We start from the raw sequence: 15,087 nt of genomic DNA, 5'->3' as shown, positions 1-15,087 counted from the left end.
TTGTTGGGTTGAGTCCAGGGGTATCTCTGGGTGGTAATGGGGGTGCAATCAGTCCAATGGCGACCTTAGTCTCCAGCCTATTAATAGCTCGGCCAGACTTTTATTAGTGGTTGCGCTGGCAGTGATGTGTTGGGCTAAGAGGAATTTGTCAATCTTTTCCTGCCAGTTACTGGGGCCCATTTGGATGAGTGTTTCTTTGGTCAGTCTCACCATTCGCTTCGCCTGATCATTACTAGCCAGATTAAATGGGGCAACCAGGGCATGTCTGATTCCTGGCTCTGTTAGGAATGACTCAATTGTTTTTGCAGTTAATTGTGGCCTGTTGTCGGAGACAAGGACGTTTGGTAACCCATGGGTTGCAAGCAATTTTCTTAATGCTCTTATTGTTGCTTCTATGTCAGGTTGGGCATTATTATTACCTCTAACCATTTTGAATATGCATCAACGACAATTAGAAACGTTTGTCCCCCCCATCGGCCCAGCAAAGGCAATATGTATCCGTGACCATGGGCTCTTAGGGATTTCCCACTCTCTGGTGGGTACCCAGGTTAGAGCTGGCCAGGTTTCCTGGCATAGCATGCATGTCGCTACCCATTCTGCAATGTCTCTGTCCATGTTTGGCCACGAGATATATCTCTGGGCCAGCACCTTCATTCGTACAATCCCCAGGTGATCCACGTGTAATGTTTCCAGGACTTGTTTCCTTAACCCCTGTGGCACAATCACTCTCTCCTCCCATAACAGGCACCCCTTTAGTGTTGACAATTCTAATTGTTTAGTTTGGAATGTTCTGAACTCTTCACCCAGTTTCTCTTGTGGTCACCCCCTCAACACCCAGTTTAAAACTTTGGACAACAATTTATCCTTCCTAGTATATTCTGCTATTCTGTTGGAGGTGACTGGGCTGTTAAGTCCAATGTATATAAGTAGTACTTGTACTTGTACTTATACAACCCCTGTCTGGAGCCAGGTTCTTGGCAAGCTCCGGCAGAGGCCAGCTACTGAGAGTATCGGCATTGGTAATGTTCTTTCCTGGTCTGTGCACCAGCTTGTAGTCATACCCCGCCAGGAAAATCACTCACCTGGCCATCCTGGGGTACATATAGTTCAGTGTTTGCCAGTCCCCAGGAATGAGACCCAACAGCAGCTTATGGTCAGTTATGAGTATGAATTTCCTCCCATAAACATATTCGTGGAACTGTTTAATACCCACCACGATAGTCAGGGCTTCCCTGTCCAATTGGCTGTAATTCCTTTTGGCGGGTGATAATGTTTTTGAATAAAATGCAATTGGGGCTTCTGTGCCATCCAGCAGCCTATGACTGAGGACTGCTCCCACCCCAAAAGGAGAAGCATTGCAAATCACTAAGAGGGGAAGAGTTTCATTGTACTGAATAAGAACACTGTCTGAAGATAACAAGTCTTTAACAGCTGCAAATGTGTGAGCTTCCTTCTTTCCTCAGGTCCACGTGGCCGTCTTTCCTAGTAGTCTGTGCAATGGCTCAGCAATGGTGGCTTTCTGTTTTAAGAAAATAGTATAAAAATTTAGCAGCCCAAGGAACACCTGAAATTCAGTTTTATTCTTTGGGGTTGGGACTTCTTTAATTGCCTTGATTTTACTATCTGTGGGGTGGATCCCTGAACCATCAATAAAGTATCCCAATTTCTTCACCCCAATTTGGCATTTTCCCTTTTTTATTGAAAAAGTTTTCAATTACAAATTCCCCCCCTTTCCCCCCCCTCCTCCCTAGCCCCCCGTTACCACCCCACCCCCCCTGTGACTTCTTCAAAATAAAAACCTAATACATAACAGATTATATAATATTTTACCATCCCCTTACTCCCTCCTCCAAATACTGACCCTTACTTCTAATGATATTATTAATATTATTACTTTCCCCTCTTACCATGCACTTCAAAATAACATTCTACTATAACACTGTATAATAACTTCTGATTTAACACAGTAATATTATTATGACTCCCAATTTAGCAATAATCTGCCCTTTTTTCTCCTCCCCCATACTTATGTCTGTATATTAATATAAAACATTTCAAAACAACCTTCCACTTTAAAACTATATAATAAATCCTACTCTAACATTTAATCTTTTGTGTATATTAATATAACATTTCAAAGCAGACTTCCCCATAAATTCTAATTTTACATTTGTTCTACTCTATCCATTTCCTCCACTCCCATAAATATATCTCTTAAACATCCCTTTTCTTAGTCTACACTAGCCTGTCTCCACCCACTTTCCTACAAAATTACCATACACAACAATTCTTAATATCTTTGTTCTTCTGCCCACCCTACTAAAAAATATTCCCTTATATAGATAAAATCAATGACTTTAAATTTATAATCCATATAATATCTTCTTTGATGTCTTTCCACTGGATTGCTGACTCCATCATCCGTATTAGGGTAACATAACATCCCAGTTGCAACAGAATATTCAAAATCCTCAGTTATCATCTGCCCCCATCAATAATGAATATCTTCATATATATAAAAAAAGAAAACAACCACCCGAGTGACTTTATAATTGTATTCCATATAATATCTGTAATAGTGGCTTTTTTCAGGATTATTAATTCCCATTGTCGTAATGGGGTAACAGCCAGATCTTCTGCATGCCCCAGCATAACTCTCTTGCCTTATAGCTCAGCATAGATATAATACGTTGATCAATAAAAAGAAAACCAGAAATAGATAATTCCAATCCAACAATTTAAGGCCCTTTTCAGATCCCAAAATTACGGCATTGCAGAGGTCTGTCACTCTCCTCAGGATAATATTAATCACTACTTCACCTCAACCATCTTTTCATATATTCAGTCATGTATTTTTAAAAATAACTGGCGTCGCTGTTGCTTAATTTAGAAATTTTTATTTTTGTGAGACCTGTTTCTTTTTTTCCTTTCTTTTTGTGGGTTTGATCTCCATCCTAATTTCCTTTCTGCAAGTTGTATGTCAACTGATCGGTTTTCATTCTGATTTATGACTTGATCTTGTTGGTTTTGCTTTTGTGACTCATATTTCTTTTCTATAAGTTGTGTATCAATTAGTTGATTTCCATGGTTGTCTGTGACTTGGTGAGTCATCATGTTAGAATCCAATGCCACTTCTCTCTTATTTATAAATAGTCTAGCTGAGGTGTCTGAAGAATCCAAAGGCAATTCATCTACAAAGGCCTCTGTAACTCGATATTTTTCCTTTATTTCTAACTCCTTCTGCTTGTCTTGTATTGTGCATAAAGATGTTAAGTTCATTTTTAAAATTTTTTGATAAAATTCTTCCGCTTTTTCAACAGTATTTAATTGATATCTTTCTCCTTGATATCTCAATATTATACCAACTGGAGCATTCCATCTGTATAAGATATTTCTTTTTTTAAGCTCAGCCACCAGAAAACCAAATTTCTTTCTTTCCAATAACATCTTAGGCGGTAGTTCTTTATATATCCAAATCTTTCTTCCAAACAATTGCAAAGTAGACTTAAAAGATTTTTGTACAATATTATTTCTTATTTCTTTATCTGTAAAATAAATCACCACATCTCTAGGCAATTGCCTTTGCTTTGCAATCCAGGAGTTTATTCTATAAACTCTATCGATCCTACAAAATACCTCCTCAGGTTGAACCTTTAATATCCCCGCCAGAACTTCAGAAGATATTTTCCTTAAGTCATCTCTGTTATTTTCCTGTAATCCTCTCAGTCTAATCGCATATTCAGTAAAATTATATTGCATCATTAAAACTTCCTTTTCAATCCGTTGTTGTATGTTTTCTACATTACAAATCTTTGGATCAGCTTCCATTTTAGGTTTTTCTTCTAAACTATTGTCTTGAATGTTTATCAAATCATTTTCAATTTTTTCTATTTTATTTTTCAAATTGTCCTCGGTTTCCTCCATTTTAGACTCTAATAGATTAATATTTGTATCCAACTTGATCATAAATTCTGAGAAACCATTAGCCATTTTTATAATCTTTCGTTGCAAAATATCAAACTTTAATTGCACCGATTCTTTAATTTCCTGCTTAAATTTCTCAAAGTTCTGATTCATAATCTCATCCCTTCTTACAATCTCCTCCAGGAGAAATTCGATTATATTAAAATAAGTTTTCTGAGACTGTAAGTTAAGAACTTGTTCATATAGTTTGTGGATGGGGGAATCCCCCCCCCCACTGCTTGTTTGTCCGGCTTTGTAAGCCTAAACACCATATTTCCACACAGGCAAACTTTTTTAGAAAAGAAAAAAAAAGCAAAGTAAAGAGAAAAAAGCTTCTTTCCAAACGAAATCAATATCAAATCAAATTTCCAGGAAAGAGAAAACACAAAAGTGGAGCTTTTTCTTCAATTGTAGCCAAAAGTATTTACTCTGCTACTTTGTGGCTTAATAAGAAATGGAAGGACTTTCCCTTTTCAGCTTCCCTGCTCAAATTTCGGCAGTCACCATTTTAAAAGTTCTTTTTTACTTTATTCAATATCCTTTGCAAAATAAGTATAAATACTTGCAATTTAGGGTCACAGGTCCAGGTCCAGATCTCATCCTCTTTGCTTAATCTGTTAGTTATCTTGAAAAGCTTGTTTTCGTAGCCTTGCTCTGCAAAAATGCAGAGGTCTCCCAACGCCCAGAGCAAACGGCAAGTGATATAGGGAGCCTCATCCGCTCGCCCCCAAGAGTAAAAAAAAACTCTGGGGGCTTCGCGGAAAGCTCTACCTACACTCACCTGCTCTATCTCACATTTCCTCCTGGAAATGGAGTTTTTCGAGCCGCCTTTCCGTTGTAAAGGCAGCTCTTTACAGGCGAAGGGGCTGGCGGTCCCAAGGGACCATCTGGCGGCTACGAGAAGCAAACCGGAAGCCGGCATTTTCCCTTTTTGACTTTAAGTCCCTTCTTTTGAAGTCTGCCCAAGATCTCTTCCAATCGGTTGATTGATTGTTCTTTGTTCTCCCCTGACATGAGGACATTGTCAAAATAGGGGATTACACCTGGGATGCCCTGTAGAAGATGCTCCATCATGCTCTGGAATAGTCCCAGGGCCACGCTTACCCCAAACTGCAATCAGCTGCATTTGAATGCCCCGCGGTGTGTCACAATGGTTTGGGCTTCCGCAGTTGTGCCATCTACTGGCAATTGTTGATACGCTTGAGCTAATATAATTTGGCAAATATTTTCCCATTTCTCCCAGTGAATGTAACAGACATTGCACTACTGGCATGGGGTACACGCTCTGTTGTAATGCTTTATTTAATGTGCATTTATAGTCTGTGCAGATGCGCACTGACCCGTCTGATTTAATTGGCGTGACTATTGGGGTTTTCCATGTGGCGTGGTCGATTGGCTGCAGAATTCCCTGGGCAATTAGCTTAGCTAATTGCTCATCTACCTTGGGCCGAAGAGCAAACAGAACCCTGTGGGGTTTTAGCCTGATTGGAGTAACACTAGGGTCTAGTGTCTTAAAAGGCAACACACAAGCAATAATTCTTACTTTAAGATCAGGGGCTTATTGTTTCTAATAATTTGGAACATAAGAAATGAATAGATATAAAAGATATAATAGCAGTAATATACTTGCATTAACAAGCCATTGCAATGTGGTCCAATGACATATAGCAGGTCCTACAAGGACTACAATAAATCAAAAGGTCCCAATCTCATCTCAAGCTACACTGTTTATATGTTTTCTTCTTACTGACACACACACTTCACAACTTCACTAACCATCATGTTCCATAAACACTTGTGTACATTTGAAGCTCTCAGCCATTTGTTACTTTCAGTTCCTCATTTCTCAGTTTCATTCTTCCTGTTCTAAATGAATCCGTAGCAATAGCAATAGCACTTAGACTTTTATATCGCTTCATAGTGCTTTTACAACCATCTCCAAGCAGGTTAAAGAGTTAGCATATTGCCCCCAACAATCTGGGTCCTCATTTTACCCATCTTCAGGGATGGAAGACTGAGTCAACCTTGAGCCGGTGAGATTTGAACTGCTGAACTACAGGTAGCAGTCAGTTGAAGTACTCTGCAGTACTGCACTCTAACCACTGCACCACCTCGGCTCTTATCCATACAAATGCATACTTTGCAAAGACATAGCATACAAGTCAGCACATTAGAAATATTTCTAATACATTTCGCAATTATGTTAGTTTAAAACTTTGGTTCATTGAGGTCTACAAACAACAACAAGGCCTTATTACCGATAACTTTAAAATGGGATATTTTCCTTTTCTCTCAGTTCTCCTTTTCTGATGGTGAGATCAACACAAACCAACGTGTCAAAGCATTATATGCATACAGCTAAAGCCAAAATTTCATGTAGGTTAAATATAAACCTTCTTCATTTAAGATGAAGGAAGGCAGTTACTTTGATTAAAAGTGTTTCAGCAAAATATCTGCAGAGGGGTTGTGTTAGACCAGTGTTTCTCAACCTTGGAAGCTTGAAGATAGGTGGATTTCAACTCCCAGAATCCCCCAGCCAGTTCTGCTGGCTGGGGGATTCTGGGAATTGAAGTCCACCCATCTTCAAGCTACCAAGGTAGAGAAACACTGTGTTAGACAGTGTTAGACAGACTGAATAGTTTGCCATCTGGCTGTTCAGCTGGGTCTCTTTATTAGTGACCTGATAGAAGGGGTGTGTATTAGCATCAATTTTATTGAAGAGGTTCTAGTCAATGTAGAGGAAGAAGAAGAACAAGAGCATTCAGTAAGTACAGAAGTGGTAGCACAAGAAACTGTTGTAGACAAAATAACGGACTAGAGCAAGCTCTTCAATGCAGGAAAGAGTTTATTGCGCAAGGTTCAAACAGTCCAAAGACAGCTAAGGGTCTGAACGCCGATGGCTTCTTCTGGCCATGTATTTATACAGTTTAAAGGCAAAAGTATTACAGAGAGTGATGCATTTCACACGTAGAAGCTACCCTTTAATCTATCTCTAGGAAAGACATAACAGCCCTGTTCCCACAGGCTCAGGTTTTCAGCTCCGGAGCTCAAGACATAACAAAAGGAGATAAGAGGCTAGAAGACGCCTCAAAGGCAATAAGGAAGCAGCACCCCTTTTCCAGGGATATGCATGACATTTGGGATGCAATAAACATTAAACAACAGAATGTATCTGGTTAGGGTCAGTTTGCCCTTTTACAATTCTGTACCTACGTCAAATACCGTTTGTCATCTCAGCACCTTGGCACGGAAGAGGCACTTCTGTCTTGACCAAAGATTTGGATTTCTAATATTTGAGTTTTATCCCAATATCGAATCTTAGCCTGGCTCATACCCCCCTTTGTGACTCATCTGTTTATCCAGACGAGTCACACCATAGGTCCTCTTCCTGCTGGAGCCGTTTGTAATCCCACATAGCCATCACCTGAGCAGTTGTCTTACGTTCCACCAGCAAGGATAGACTTTTAATAGTGTTAACAAGCAGAGGTAAAATACATGGGAGAAAAATACACCCTGTAGCCACTAATCCCACCAGGCCAAAAATGGCCTGCAGGCCAGGTAACCTTGGCCACCATCCTGAAAACATGTCCTGTAAATTAAGACCTTTCCAAGTCTGGACTGGCACATGAGCTATTTCAACCATTTTGTCTGTTATTTCCTTAATAACCTTTCCTCTTTCATCAACCTCTATACAGCAGTTAGTCAAATTAAACTTTCCACATACCCCTCCTTCCTTGGCTAACAAATAGTCTAAGGCTAACCCATTCTGCATAAGATATGTCCTTGATTTGACACTCTCCCTAGCCAATTGAGTAAGACCCTTTTCAGTTTCGTTGGTAATGATTTCAACCACTGCTTGCAGACGAATTAAACGGTTCAGAATGTATATAGGGGTCCAATAGCCATACATGCCATCTTCCGCCCATGTAGCTGGTCCATAAACCTCAATAATTCACTCTGCAGGCCATTCTCCACTTCCCCAACTACGTTGGTTACCTCCAACCCTAACTTTTCCTATTGCAGATGTATCTACATGTCTTCTTTGTCTTAAGTTTCCCACCTCATCATATACCGAGACACCTAAAACCTGTCGAGTTTTAAGGGGAAGCAAAAAGAATCCTGGTCCAATTATTCCCAGGACACAAGCTCCACACCAAGATTTCGGTAGAACCCCATATGCCATTTTACCACATATCCAGTATAGCCCATCAGGAGCCAGCCATTCAAGGGCCTGATTATCAGGACCCTTTAAAAAAAGATAACCCGTTTACCTTAAACAGGGCCCTTTTATCAGTTCCCTCTGTGGCATTACCTCCTGACCACCATACCTTACTTTCCCATTTTCCTGTACATATGAGGTTTCCTACCTGATGACAGCCTGCCACAATTCTTCCCTGAAAACACAGATTCCCTACCAGACTAGTAGTCAATGTCCAGTCCCCATCCTTACCCTTATTATATGACAGATTACCTTTCTGATCCATTTCTAATATTTTAGAATAATTTAATTCCTTGAGCTTCCCATGGCCATTTTTCTCCCATGTTAGTTCCTCCACAAACAAAACAATTTGATACATTCAGAGTGTGGGCTATGTCTTCTGCCAATTTGACAAAGGTATTTGTTACATGACTAGGAATTTCGGGTATATTCAGCTTTTCCATTTTCAGACAATATTACAAGGGGACTTCTTCAGGATTTATTACCAAATAATGTACTAGCACCTCCTCTATAATTTTCACGTCCCACTCTACCTTACAGCTTATACATAAAACACAATCAATACAGTGAGTGCAACAACAACACTCACACCCACAATTACAAAACCAACACATTTAAATAAAATTCTCTTTTCTGTTCTTTTGCATCAAAAGGCAGCTTCCAGGGTGTCCTAAGCAGGGACTTCTTTCATCTGTAAGAGGTTCACACTCCGCAGCCGGTTTGGGGAAATATTAGGAATCGGAACGACTGAGAAATCAAATGGGCCCTGGTTGTCCACAAAACCATTGCTTATATCTGTAAAACACAATAATCAATAAAGCTACTACCCCAATTACTCAAAGTGCCCACACCCAATTTTCCTCCCACATGGATCCGCAATGATCTTCAATCTCTTGTCAGGATCCAAGTTCTGGACCAATTCAAGAGAGCAGGTGCTCCATCCTCTTTTTAGCTTACAGCGGGTTACATCAGCAGATATACATCAAGGTAATCTATATAAAGAATACAAAAGCTTTCTTTAAGCACATTCAAATGTCAGTTTTGTTGGATGTTGTTTGTCCACAGACACTTTCCAGCCGGTGTCAGCTGCTGCCTTGACTCATGTCCGATGGATCCATGATTTTGATTCTGCAATCTTAATAGCAAGTGGAGAAGTCATAATACCAATAAAAGATCCCTTCCATCTTCCACTTGGTCCCCAGGTTCAAATGAGTGACATTAAGTTACTAAACTAGGGGGTACTTATTCCATCACATATTGTTGGAATCTCTCAATTATTAAGTTCTTGTACCATCTCCATATTCCAAACCCCCCCTTTACGACCTAAATCAGGCCATCTAACATACATATTTACCTTATTTTACCATATTTACATGGTCGGGTGGAATAAATCTCCAATACCTGTAAACAATCATGCTCAGAAACAGACTCCGTAGGCAACAAAGTTGCTGGATTTAATCGGTTAGACACCACCAGACGCACCTGTGGATTCTCACTCCTAATTGCCTGATATTATTATTTATTGAATTTCTATACCGCCCTACTCCCGAAGGACTCAGGACGGTGCACAGCCATGAAATAAAACACATAAATATACAAAATTTAAAATCGAATAAAATGAATTAAATAAATTTGGCTGAATTAATATCCAATTTAAAATACCCATATTTTAAAATCCATTAAAAATTTAGAATTTACACTTAAAAGGGGGAAGATTTAGGCGAGGCCAGCTTGATGAAACAAAAGCGTCTTCAACTCGCGGCGGAAGGTGCGCAGATCCGGAATCCTCCGTATCTCTGGGGGGAGCTCATTCCAGATCGTCGGTGCCCCCACAGAGAAGGCTCTCCCCCTAGGGGCCGACAGCCGACATTGTTTGGCCGACGGCACCTGGAGGAGCCCCTCTCTGTGGGAGCGTACTGGTCGGTGGGAGGCTGTTGATGGTAGTAGGCGGTCCCGTAAGTAACCAGGTCCCAAGCCATGGAGCGCTTTAAAGATGGTAACCAGAACCTTGAAGCGCACCCGGAAGACCACCGGGAGCCAGTGCAGCTCGCGCAGGAGAGGTGTTACATGGGAGCTCCATGTTGCTCCCATAACCACCCGCGCGGCCGCACTCTGCGCCAGTTGGAGCCTCCGGGTGCACCTCAAGGGGAGCCCCATGTAGAGAGCATTACAATAGTCCAGACGAGAGGTGACGAGGGCATGAGTGACTGTGCGTAACGAGTCCCGATCTAGAAAGGGACGCAACTGGCGAATCAGGCGAACCTGATGAAAAATCCTCCCGGTCACGGCCGTCAAGTGCTCTTCTAAAGACAGCCGTGAGTCCAGGAGGACGCCCAAGTTACGAGCCCTTTCTGTGGGGGCCAATGATTCGCCCCCAATAGCCAGCGATGGCGCCAGCTGACTATATCGGGACGTCGGAAACCACAGCCACTCGGTCTTGGATGGGTTGAGCCTGAGCCCGTTTCTCCCCATCCAGATCCGCACGGCCTCCAGGCACTGGGACATCACTTCAAGGGCATCGTTGGGGTGGTCTGGGGTGGAGATGTACAGCTGGGTGTCATCAGCGTACAGATGGTACTTCACCCCGAAACCACGGATGATCTCGCCCAGCGGCTTTACATAAATGTTGAACAGAAGGGGCGAGAGAACCGATCCCTGCGGCACCCCACATATAAGGGGCCTCGGGGTCGATCTCTGCCCCCCTGTCAACACAGACTGCGACCGGTCAGAGAGAAAGGAGGAGAACCACCGTAAAACGGTGCCTCCCACCCCCAACCCTTCCAGCCGGTGCAGCATGATACCATGGTCGATGGTATCAAAAGCCGCTGAGAGGTCTAACAGGACCAGGACAGAGGAACAACCCCTGTCCCGAGCCCTCCAGAGATCATCAACCAACGCGACCAATGCCGTTTCCGTGCTGTATCCAGGCCTGAAGCCCGACTGGAACGGATCTAGATACGACGCTTCATCCAGGTACTGGGGTAGCTGTCGCGCAACCACACTCTCAACAACCTTCGCAACGAAGCAAAGGTTGGAGACTGGACGATAATTAGCCAATACTGCCGGGTCCAGGGAAGGCTTCTTGAGGAGAGGCCTCACCACCGCCTCTTTCAAGGCGGCGGGAAAGACACCCTCACCCAACAAAGCATTTATAATCCCCTGGAGCCAGCCTCGCGTCACCTCCCGGGAAGCCAGCACTAACCAGGAGGGACATGGGTCCAACAAACATGTGGTCGCGTTCAATCTACCCAGAATCCTGTCCACGTCATCTGGGGTCACAGGATCAAACTCATCCCAGATAACAGTCTCAAGACCTGTCTCTGTCACCCTCGCTGGATCTATCCCGTCAGAGTCCAGACCTGCCCGAATCTGAGTGATTTTGTCATACAGATATTGAACAAAATCCTCGGCTCTCCCCTCCAAGGGGCCCTCCCGCGCTTCCTGGTGGAGCAGGGAGCGGGTCACCCTAAACAGGGTGGCCGGGCGATTATCTGATGACGCAATAAGAGCAGTAAAATGAGTACATTTTGCTGCTTTTATCGCCACTAGGTAACTCCTAATATAAGATCTTACCAGTGTTCAGTCAGATTCAGAAAGACTAGCCCTCCAACAGCTCTCTAGGCGTCTTTTCCGGCGCTTCATCTCCCTCAGCTCCTCGGTGAACCAAGGAGCCAGGCGAGATCGGCGCCGGGTCAGAGGCCGCAAAGGCACGACTCGATCCAGGGCTCCAGCAGCCGCCCTATCCCAGGCGGCCACTAGGTCCCCAGATGAGGCGTGAGCCAGAACCTCCGGGATTGGCCCAAGCTCCATCTGGAACCTATCCGGTTCCATCAGGCGCCTGGGGCGGTACCATCTTACCGGTTCCGCCTCCCTGCGGTGGGGTGCTGCGGTTCGAAGGTCAAGGCGAAGGAGCGAGTGATCTGACCATGACAAGGGCTCGATGACTATATCCCCTATCTCGAGATCACTCAACCACTGTCCAGAGACAAAAACCAAGTCCAGTGTGTTTCCCCCAGTGTGCGTAGGGCCATGAATTAGTTGGGTCAGGTCCATGGCCGTCATGGAAGCCATGAACTCCCGAGCCACCTCAGACGCCTCACCCACGGATGGCAGGTTGAAATCCCCCATGACCATAAGTCTGGGGGTATCAACCGCCACCGCGGCAATAACGTTGAGTAGCTCGGGCAGGGCTGCCGCCACGTGGCAGGGAGCCAGGTACGTGATCAGCAAACCCATCTGAACCCCATGGCCCCACTTCACAAGGAGGGACTCACAACCAGCTGTCTGAGGTACAGTGGTCTCCCTCGGCCTAAGGCCTTCTCTAATAATAACCGCTACTCCCCCACCCCTCCCCTGTGACCTTGGCTGATGGAATGCGTGGAAACCTGGTGGGCACATTTCTACCAGAGGGACCCCTCCCTCTGGGCCCAACCAGGTCTCCGTAATACCCGCCAGGTCCGCTCCCCCCTCGTAAACAAGATCACAGATGAGGGGGGCTTTATTTACTACAGACCTGGCGTTGCACAACATCAGACGAAGGCCCGGGCCCTGAAGGTCTGTACTACCTGGAGAACGGGTGGAGCCTTGGGGGCCGGAGCACTCTACCGCTTGAAGACAGCGGGTGCGTGCTCCCTTAACATGATATGGCCCCCTGCTCCCGCCATATCTACCCCTCCCACACACAGTACCGATGGTGAAAGCATAGTCTGGACCAGCTCGACCCCCTCCGGATCCCCCACCACCCCCGCCAAACGTCCTGGCCAAGCCCGACTCTCCCCCTAGTGGGTTATGCCCCAAACCCACAATCCTAATTCCAATCCCACCCCCCTCCCCCCTCCCAGAACCCCTTAAAAGTTTAAACAAGGACAATTTTAAAAAACCCCGCAGCCCCCTCTTTGCGGCATGCCACCTCTCGGGACTCCAGAGCCCGTCATCGAGGTAGGCCCTCGATAGAATGGAGGGCCAAGCCTGCGAGAGGGGGGAGTCTCGCAGACCAAGAAGCTCCGCTGCTGAGTACATTAATCATAATGGGTAACACGACCATATCCTGAGGGTGTATATAAAGGACCGAGGAGAAGATAAAAGAATGGGGGATCTCAGAGATATATTTGCAGGACCAAGTCCCCTGTCCCCTCACAACAGAGGACATAGTCCAAAGCCAGGACGACCACAGTTTCAAGGGGGAAATAGATCTAACCACCCTCTCACGGTGGTTAGGTCAGCTGGACAACCCCCTCTTGTGGTGGGGTGGCAGCAATGAACCGATGCATATAGACAACGTCCGGGGGTCAGGTCCAAAAATCGCCCTCTCACAGCGTCCAGGGGTCAGGTCCAAAAATCGCCCTCTCACGGCATTTTGTCCGGTGGTAAAGACCGATGGTAAAGTCCCCTCGCTGGTAAAGTGCATATGTGTGGAAAGCTGGTAAAGTGCATATATGTAGAAAGCGTCCCGGTTCAGCCCCCAGGGGCTCTGACACCTGGCCACCCTCTCACGGTGGTCAGGCAGATGTCTAGCCCCCTCAGCCGACGGGATGCAGCCATGTACCGGTCTCCCATTCAGATGGAAATAGCCCTCTCCAGAGTCAGGGGGATTCAGAATAGTAATAATAATAGGGCATAGCGCCAATGAGTCCCACAGGCTGACAGTTGGTCCAGGTGGGCCCAGTTCTAAAAGGGAACGCTGGAGGAGAAAGAAATGGGGCAGAAATGGGGCGGCTTTCTCAAGCCCCCCGCCCCCCGCACAACCACAAATTGAGGCCTCCCGAGGCCCAGAAAATCGCTCCGGGTCCTTTCCGCCCAACCGTGGTTGCAGGTCTCCCAGACCTGTTGGTTTGTTGCCCCCCAGCTCCTACTCCAAAAAGGGGGGGTCCCCAGCGCCGTCTGACCGCCAGCTAGCCTCCACAGCAACCGCCATCGCCGCCACCACCGCGCCATCGTTGCCAGCCCCCGAAGAGCCTGGCGACGTCCCAGAGGTCTTCAGGGGGTGCCCGACACATCGTGTAGCACTTCGGGCCACCCCCCGGGCTTTGAAACTTGCCACGCGGCGGGCGCCCCCCGGCACAGCGCCGCTCCCACTAATTGATGGCTCCGGCTGTGAAAGAAACGCTGCCGACGCTGCCGACGCCCAGCTGATCAGCCTGGCGCTCCACGCATCGCCCCTTCCCCTCGGCTCAGTCACGGAGGGAAAGAAAACCCTCTCCGTGCTGGCCGGGAGCTCCCCTGACAGGTCCTGGGGTCGAGGATCTTCAAAACGACCCCCAAAGGACCCAAAGAGTAGGTCGGCGCCCCATCCTCAGATCGCCATCCCAGCAGGCGCCGCCATCCCAGCGGGCGCCGCCATCTTGGACATGCGCAGTAAGTTCATATTTTGTCAGCCTTTGCCCACTAATCCACAAATGTCCCTTAGTATCCAACACAGACTGCTCCTCATGAGGGGAGTGCATGAGTATAGGACAAGAAAAAGTAAGTTTATTACAATTCTGAATCAATTCTGCACTTGCAGCCAGCACCTTCAAACAGTGGGGCCAGCTTTTTGGCCCCCCCATCCAATTATTTTGACAAATAGGCTCCAGATTGTTGCCAACTTCCCAAAGGCTGGGTAAGTACCCAGAAATATTTCTATCGGTGTTTACGTACAAATTCAAAGGCAAATTCGATAAAGCCAGAGCTTTTCCTGTTCCCCCTCCCCATCCAATTACAGCAAAAGCTAGCTAGTCCTAAAAAGCTTCTCAGTTGTCTTTTTGTTTGGGGTTCTGCCAGCATTAGGACCGCCCTTTTCTGCTCTGGTCCTAAAGCTCGATGACCCTTATATTGTATCCCAAATATCTAACTTTCCTTTTCACCAATTGAGCTTTCCTTCTTGATACCCAATAACCACACTCTAGTAACAAATCTAACATCATCGT

At 45.5% G+C, this 15,087-nt stretch overlaps 1 long non-coding RNA gene across 1 annotated transcript in view; it reads right to left on the bottom strand.

Moving 5' to 3' along the window:
* Nucleotides 1-1,366: 1,366 nt before the first annotated feature.
* Nucleotides 1,367-15,087, bottom strand: part of LOC148114355 (uncharacterized) — a 55,765-nt gene continuing 42,044 nt past the window's right edge. The window contains exon 2 of the long non-coding RNA XR_015734064.1: nucleotides 1,367-1,519. This is a non-coding gene — a long non-coding RNA (uncharacterized LOC148114355). The remainder of the gene's footprint in view (nucleotides 1,520-15,087) is intronic.

Source organism: Pantherophis guttatus, chromosome 4 (assembly GCF_059756535.1).
Source record: "Pantherophis guttatus breed Tessera chromosome 4, ASM5975653v1, whole genome shotgun sequence".
Classification (NCBI taxonomy): domain Eukaryota; kingdom Metazoa; phylum Chordata; class Lepidosauria; order Squamata; family Colubridae; genus Pantherophis; species Pantherophis guttatus.
The sequence above is the reverse complement of the archived record's forward strand: the minus strand, read 5'-3'. Positions and strand labels throughout refer to the sequence as shown.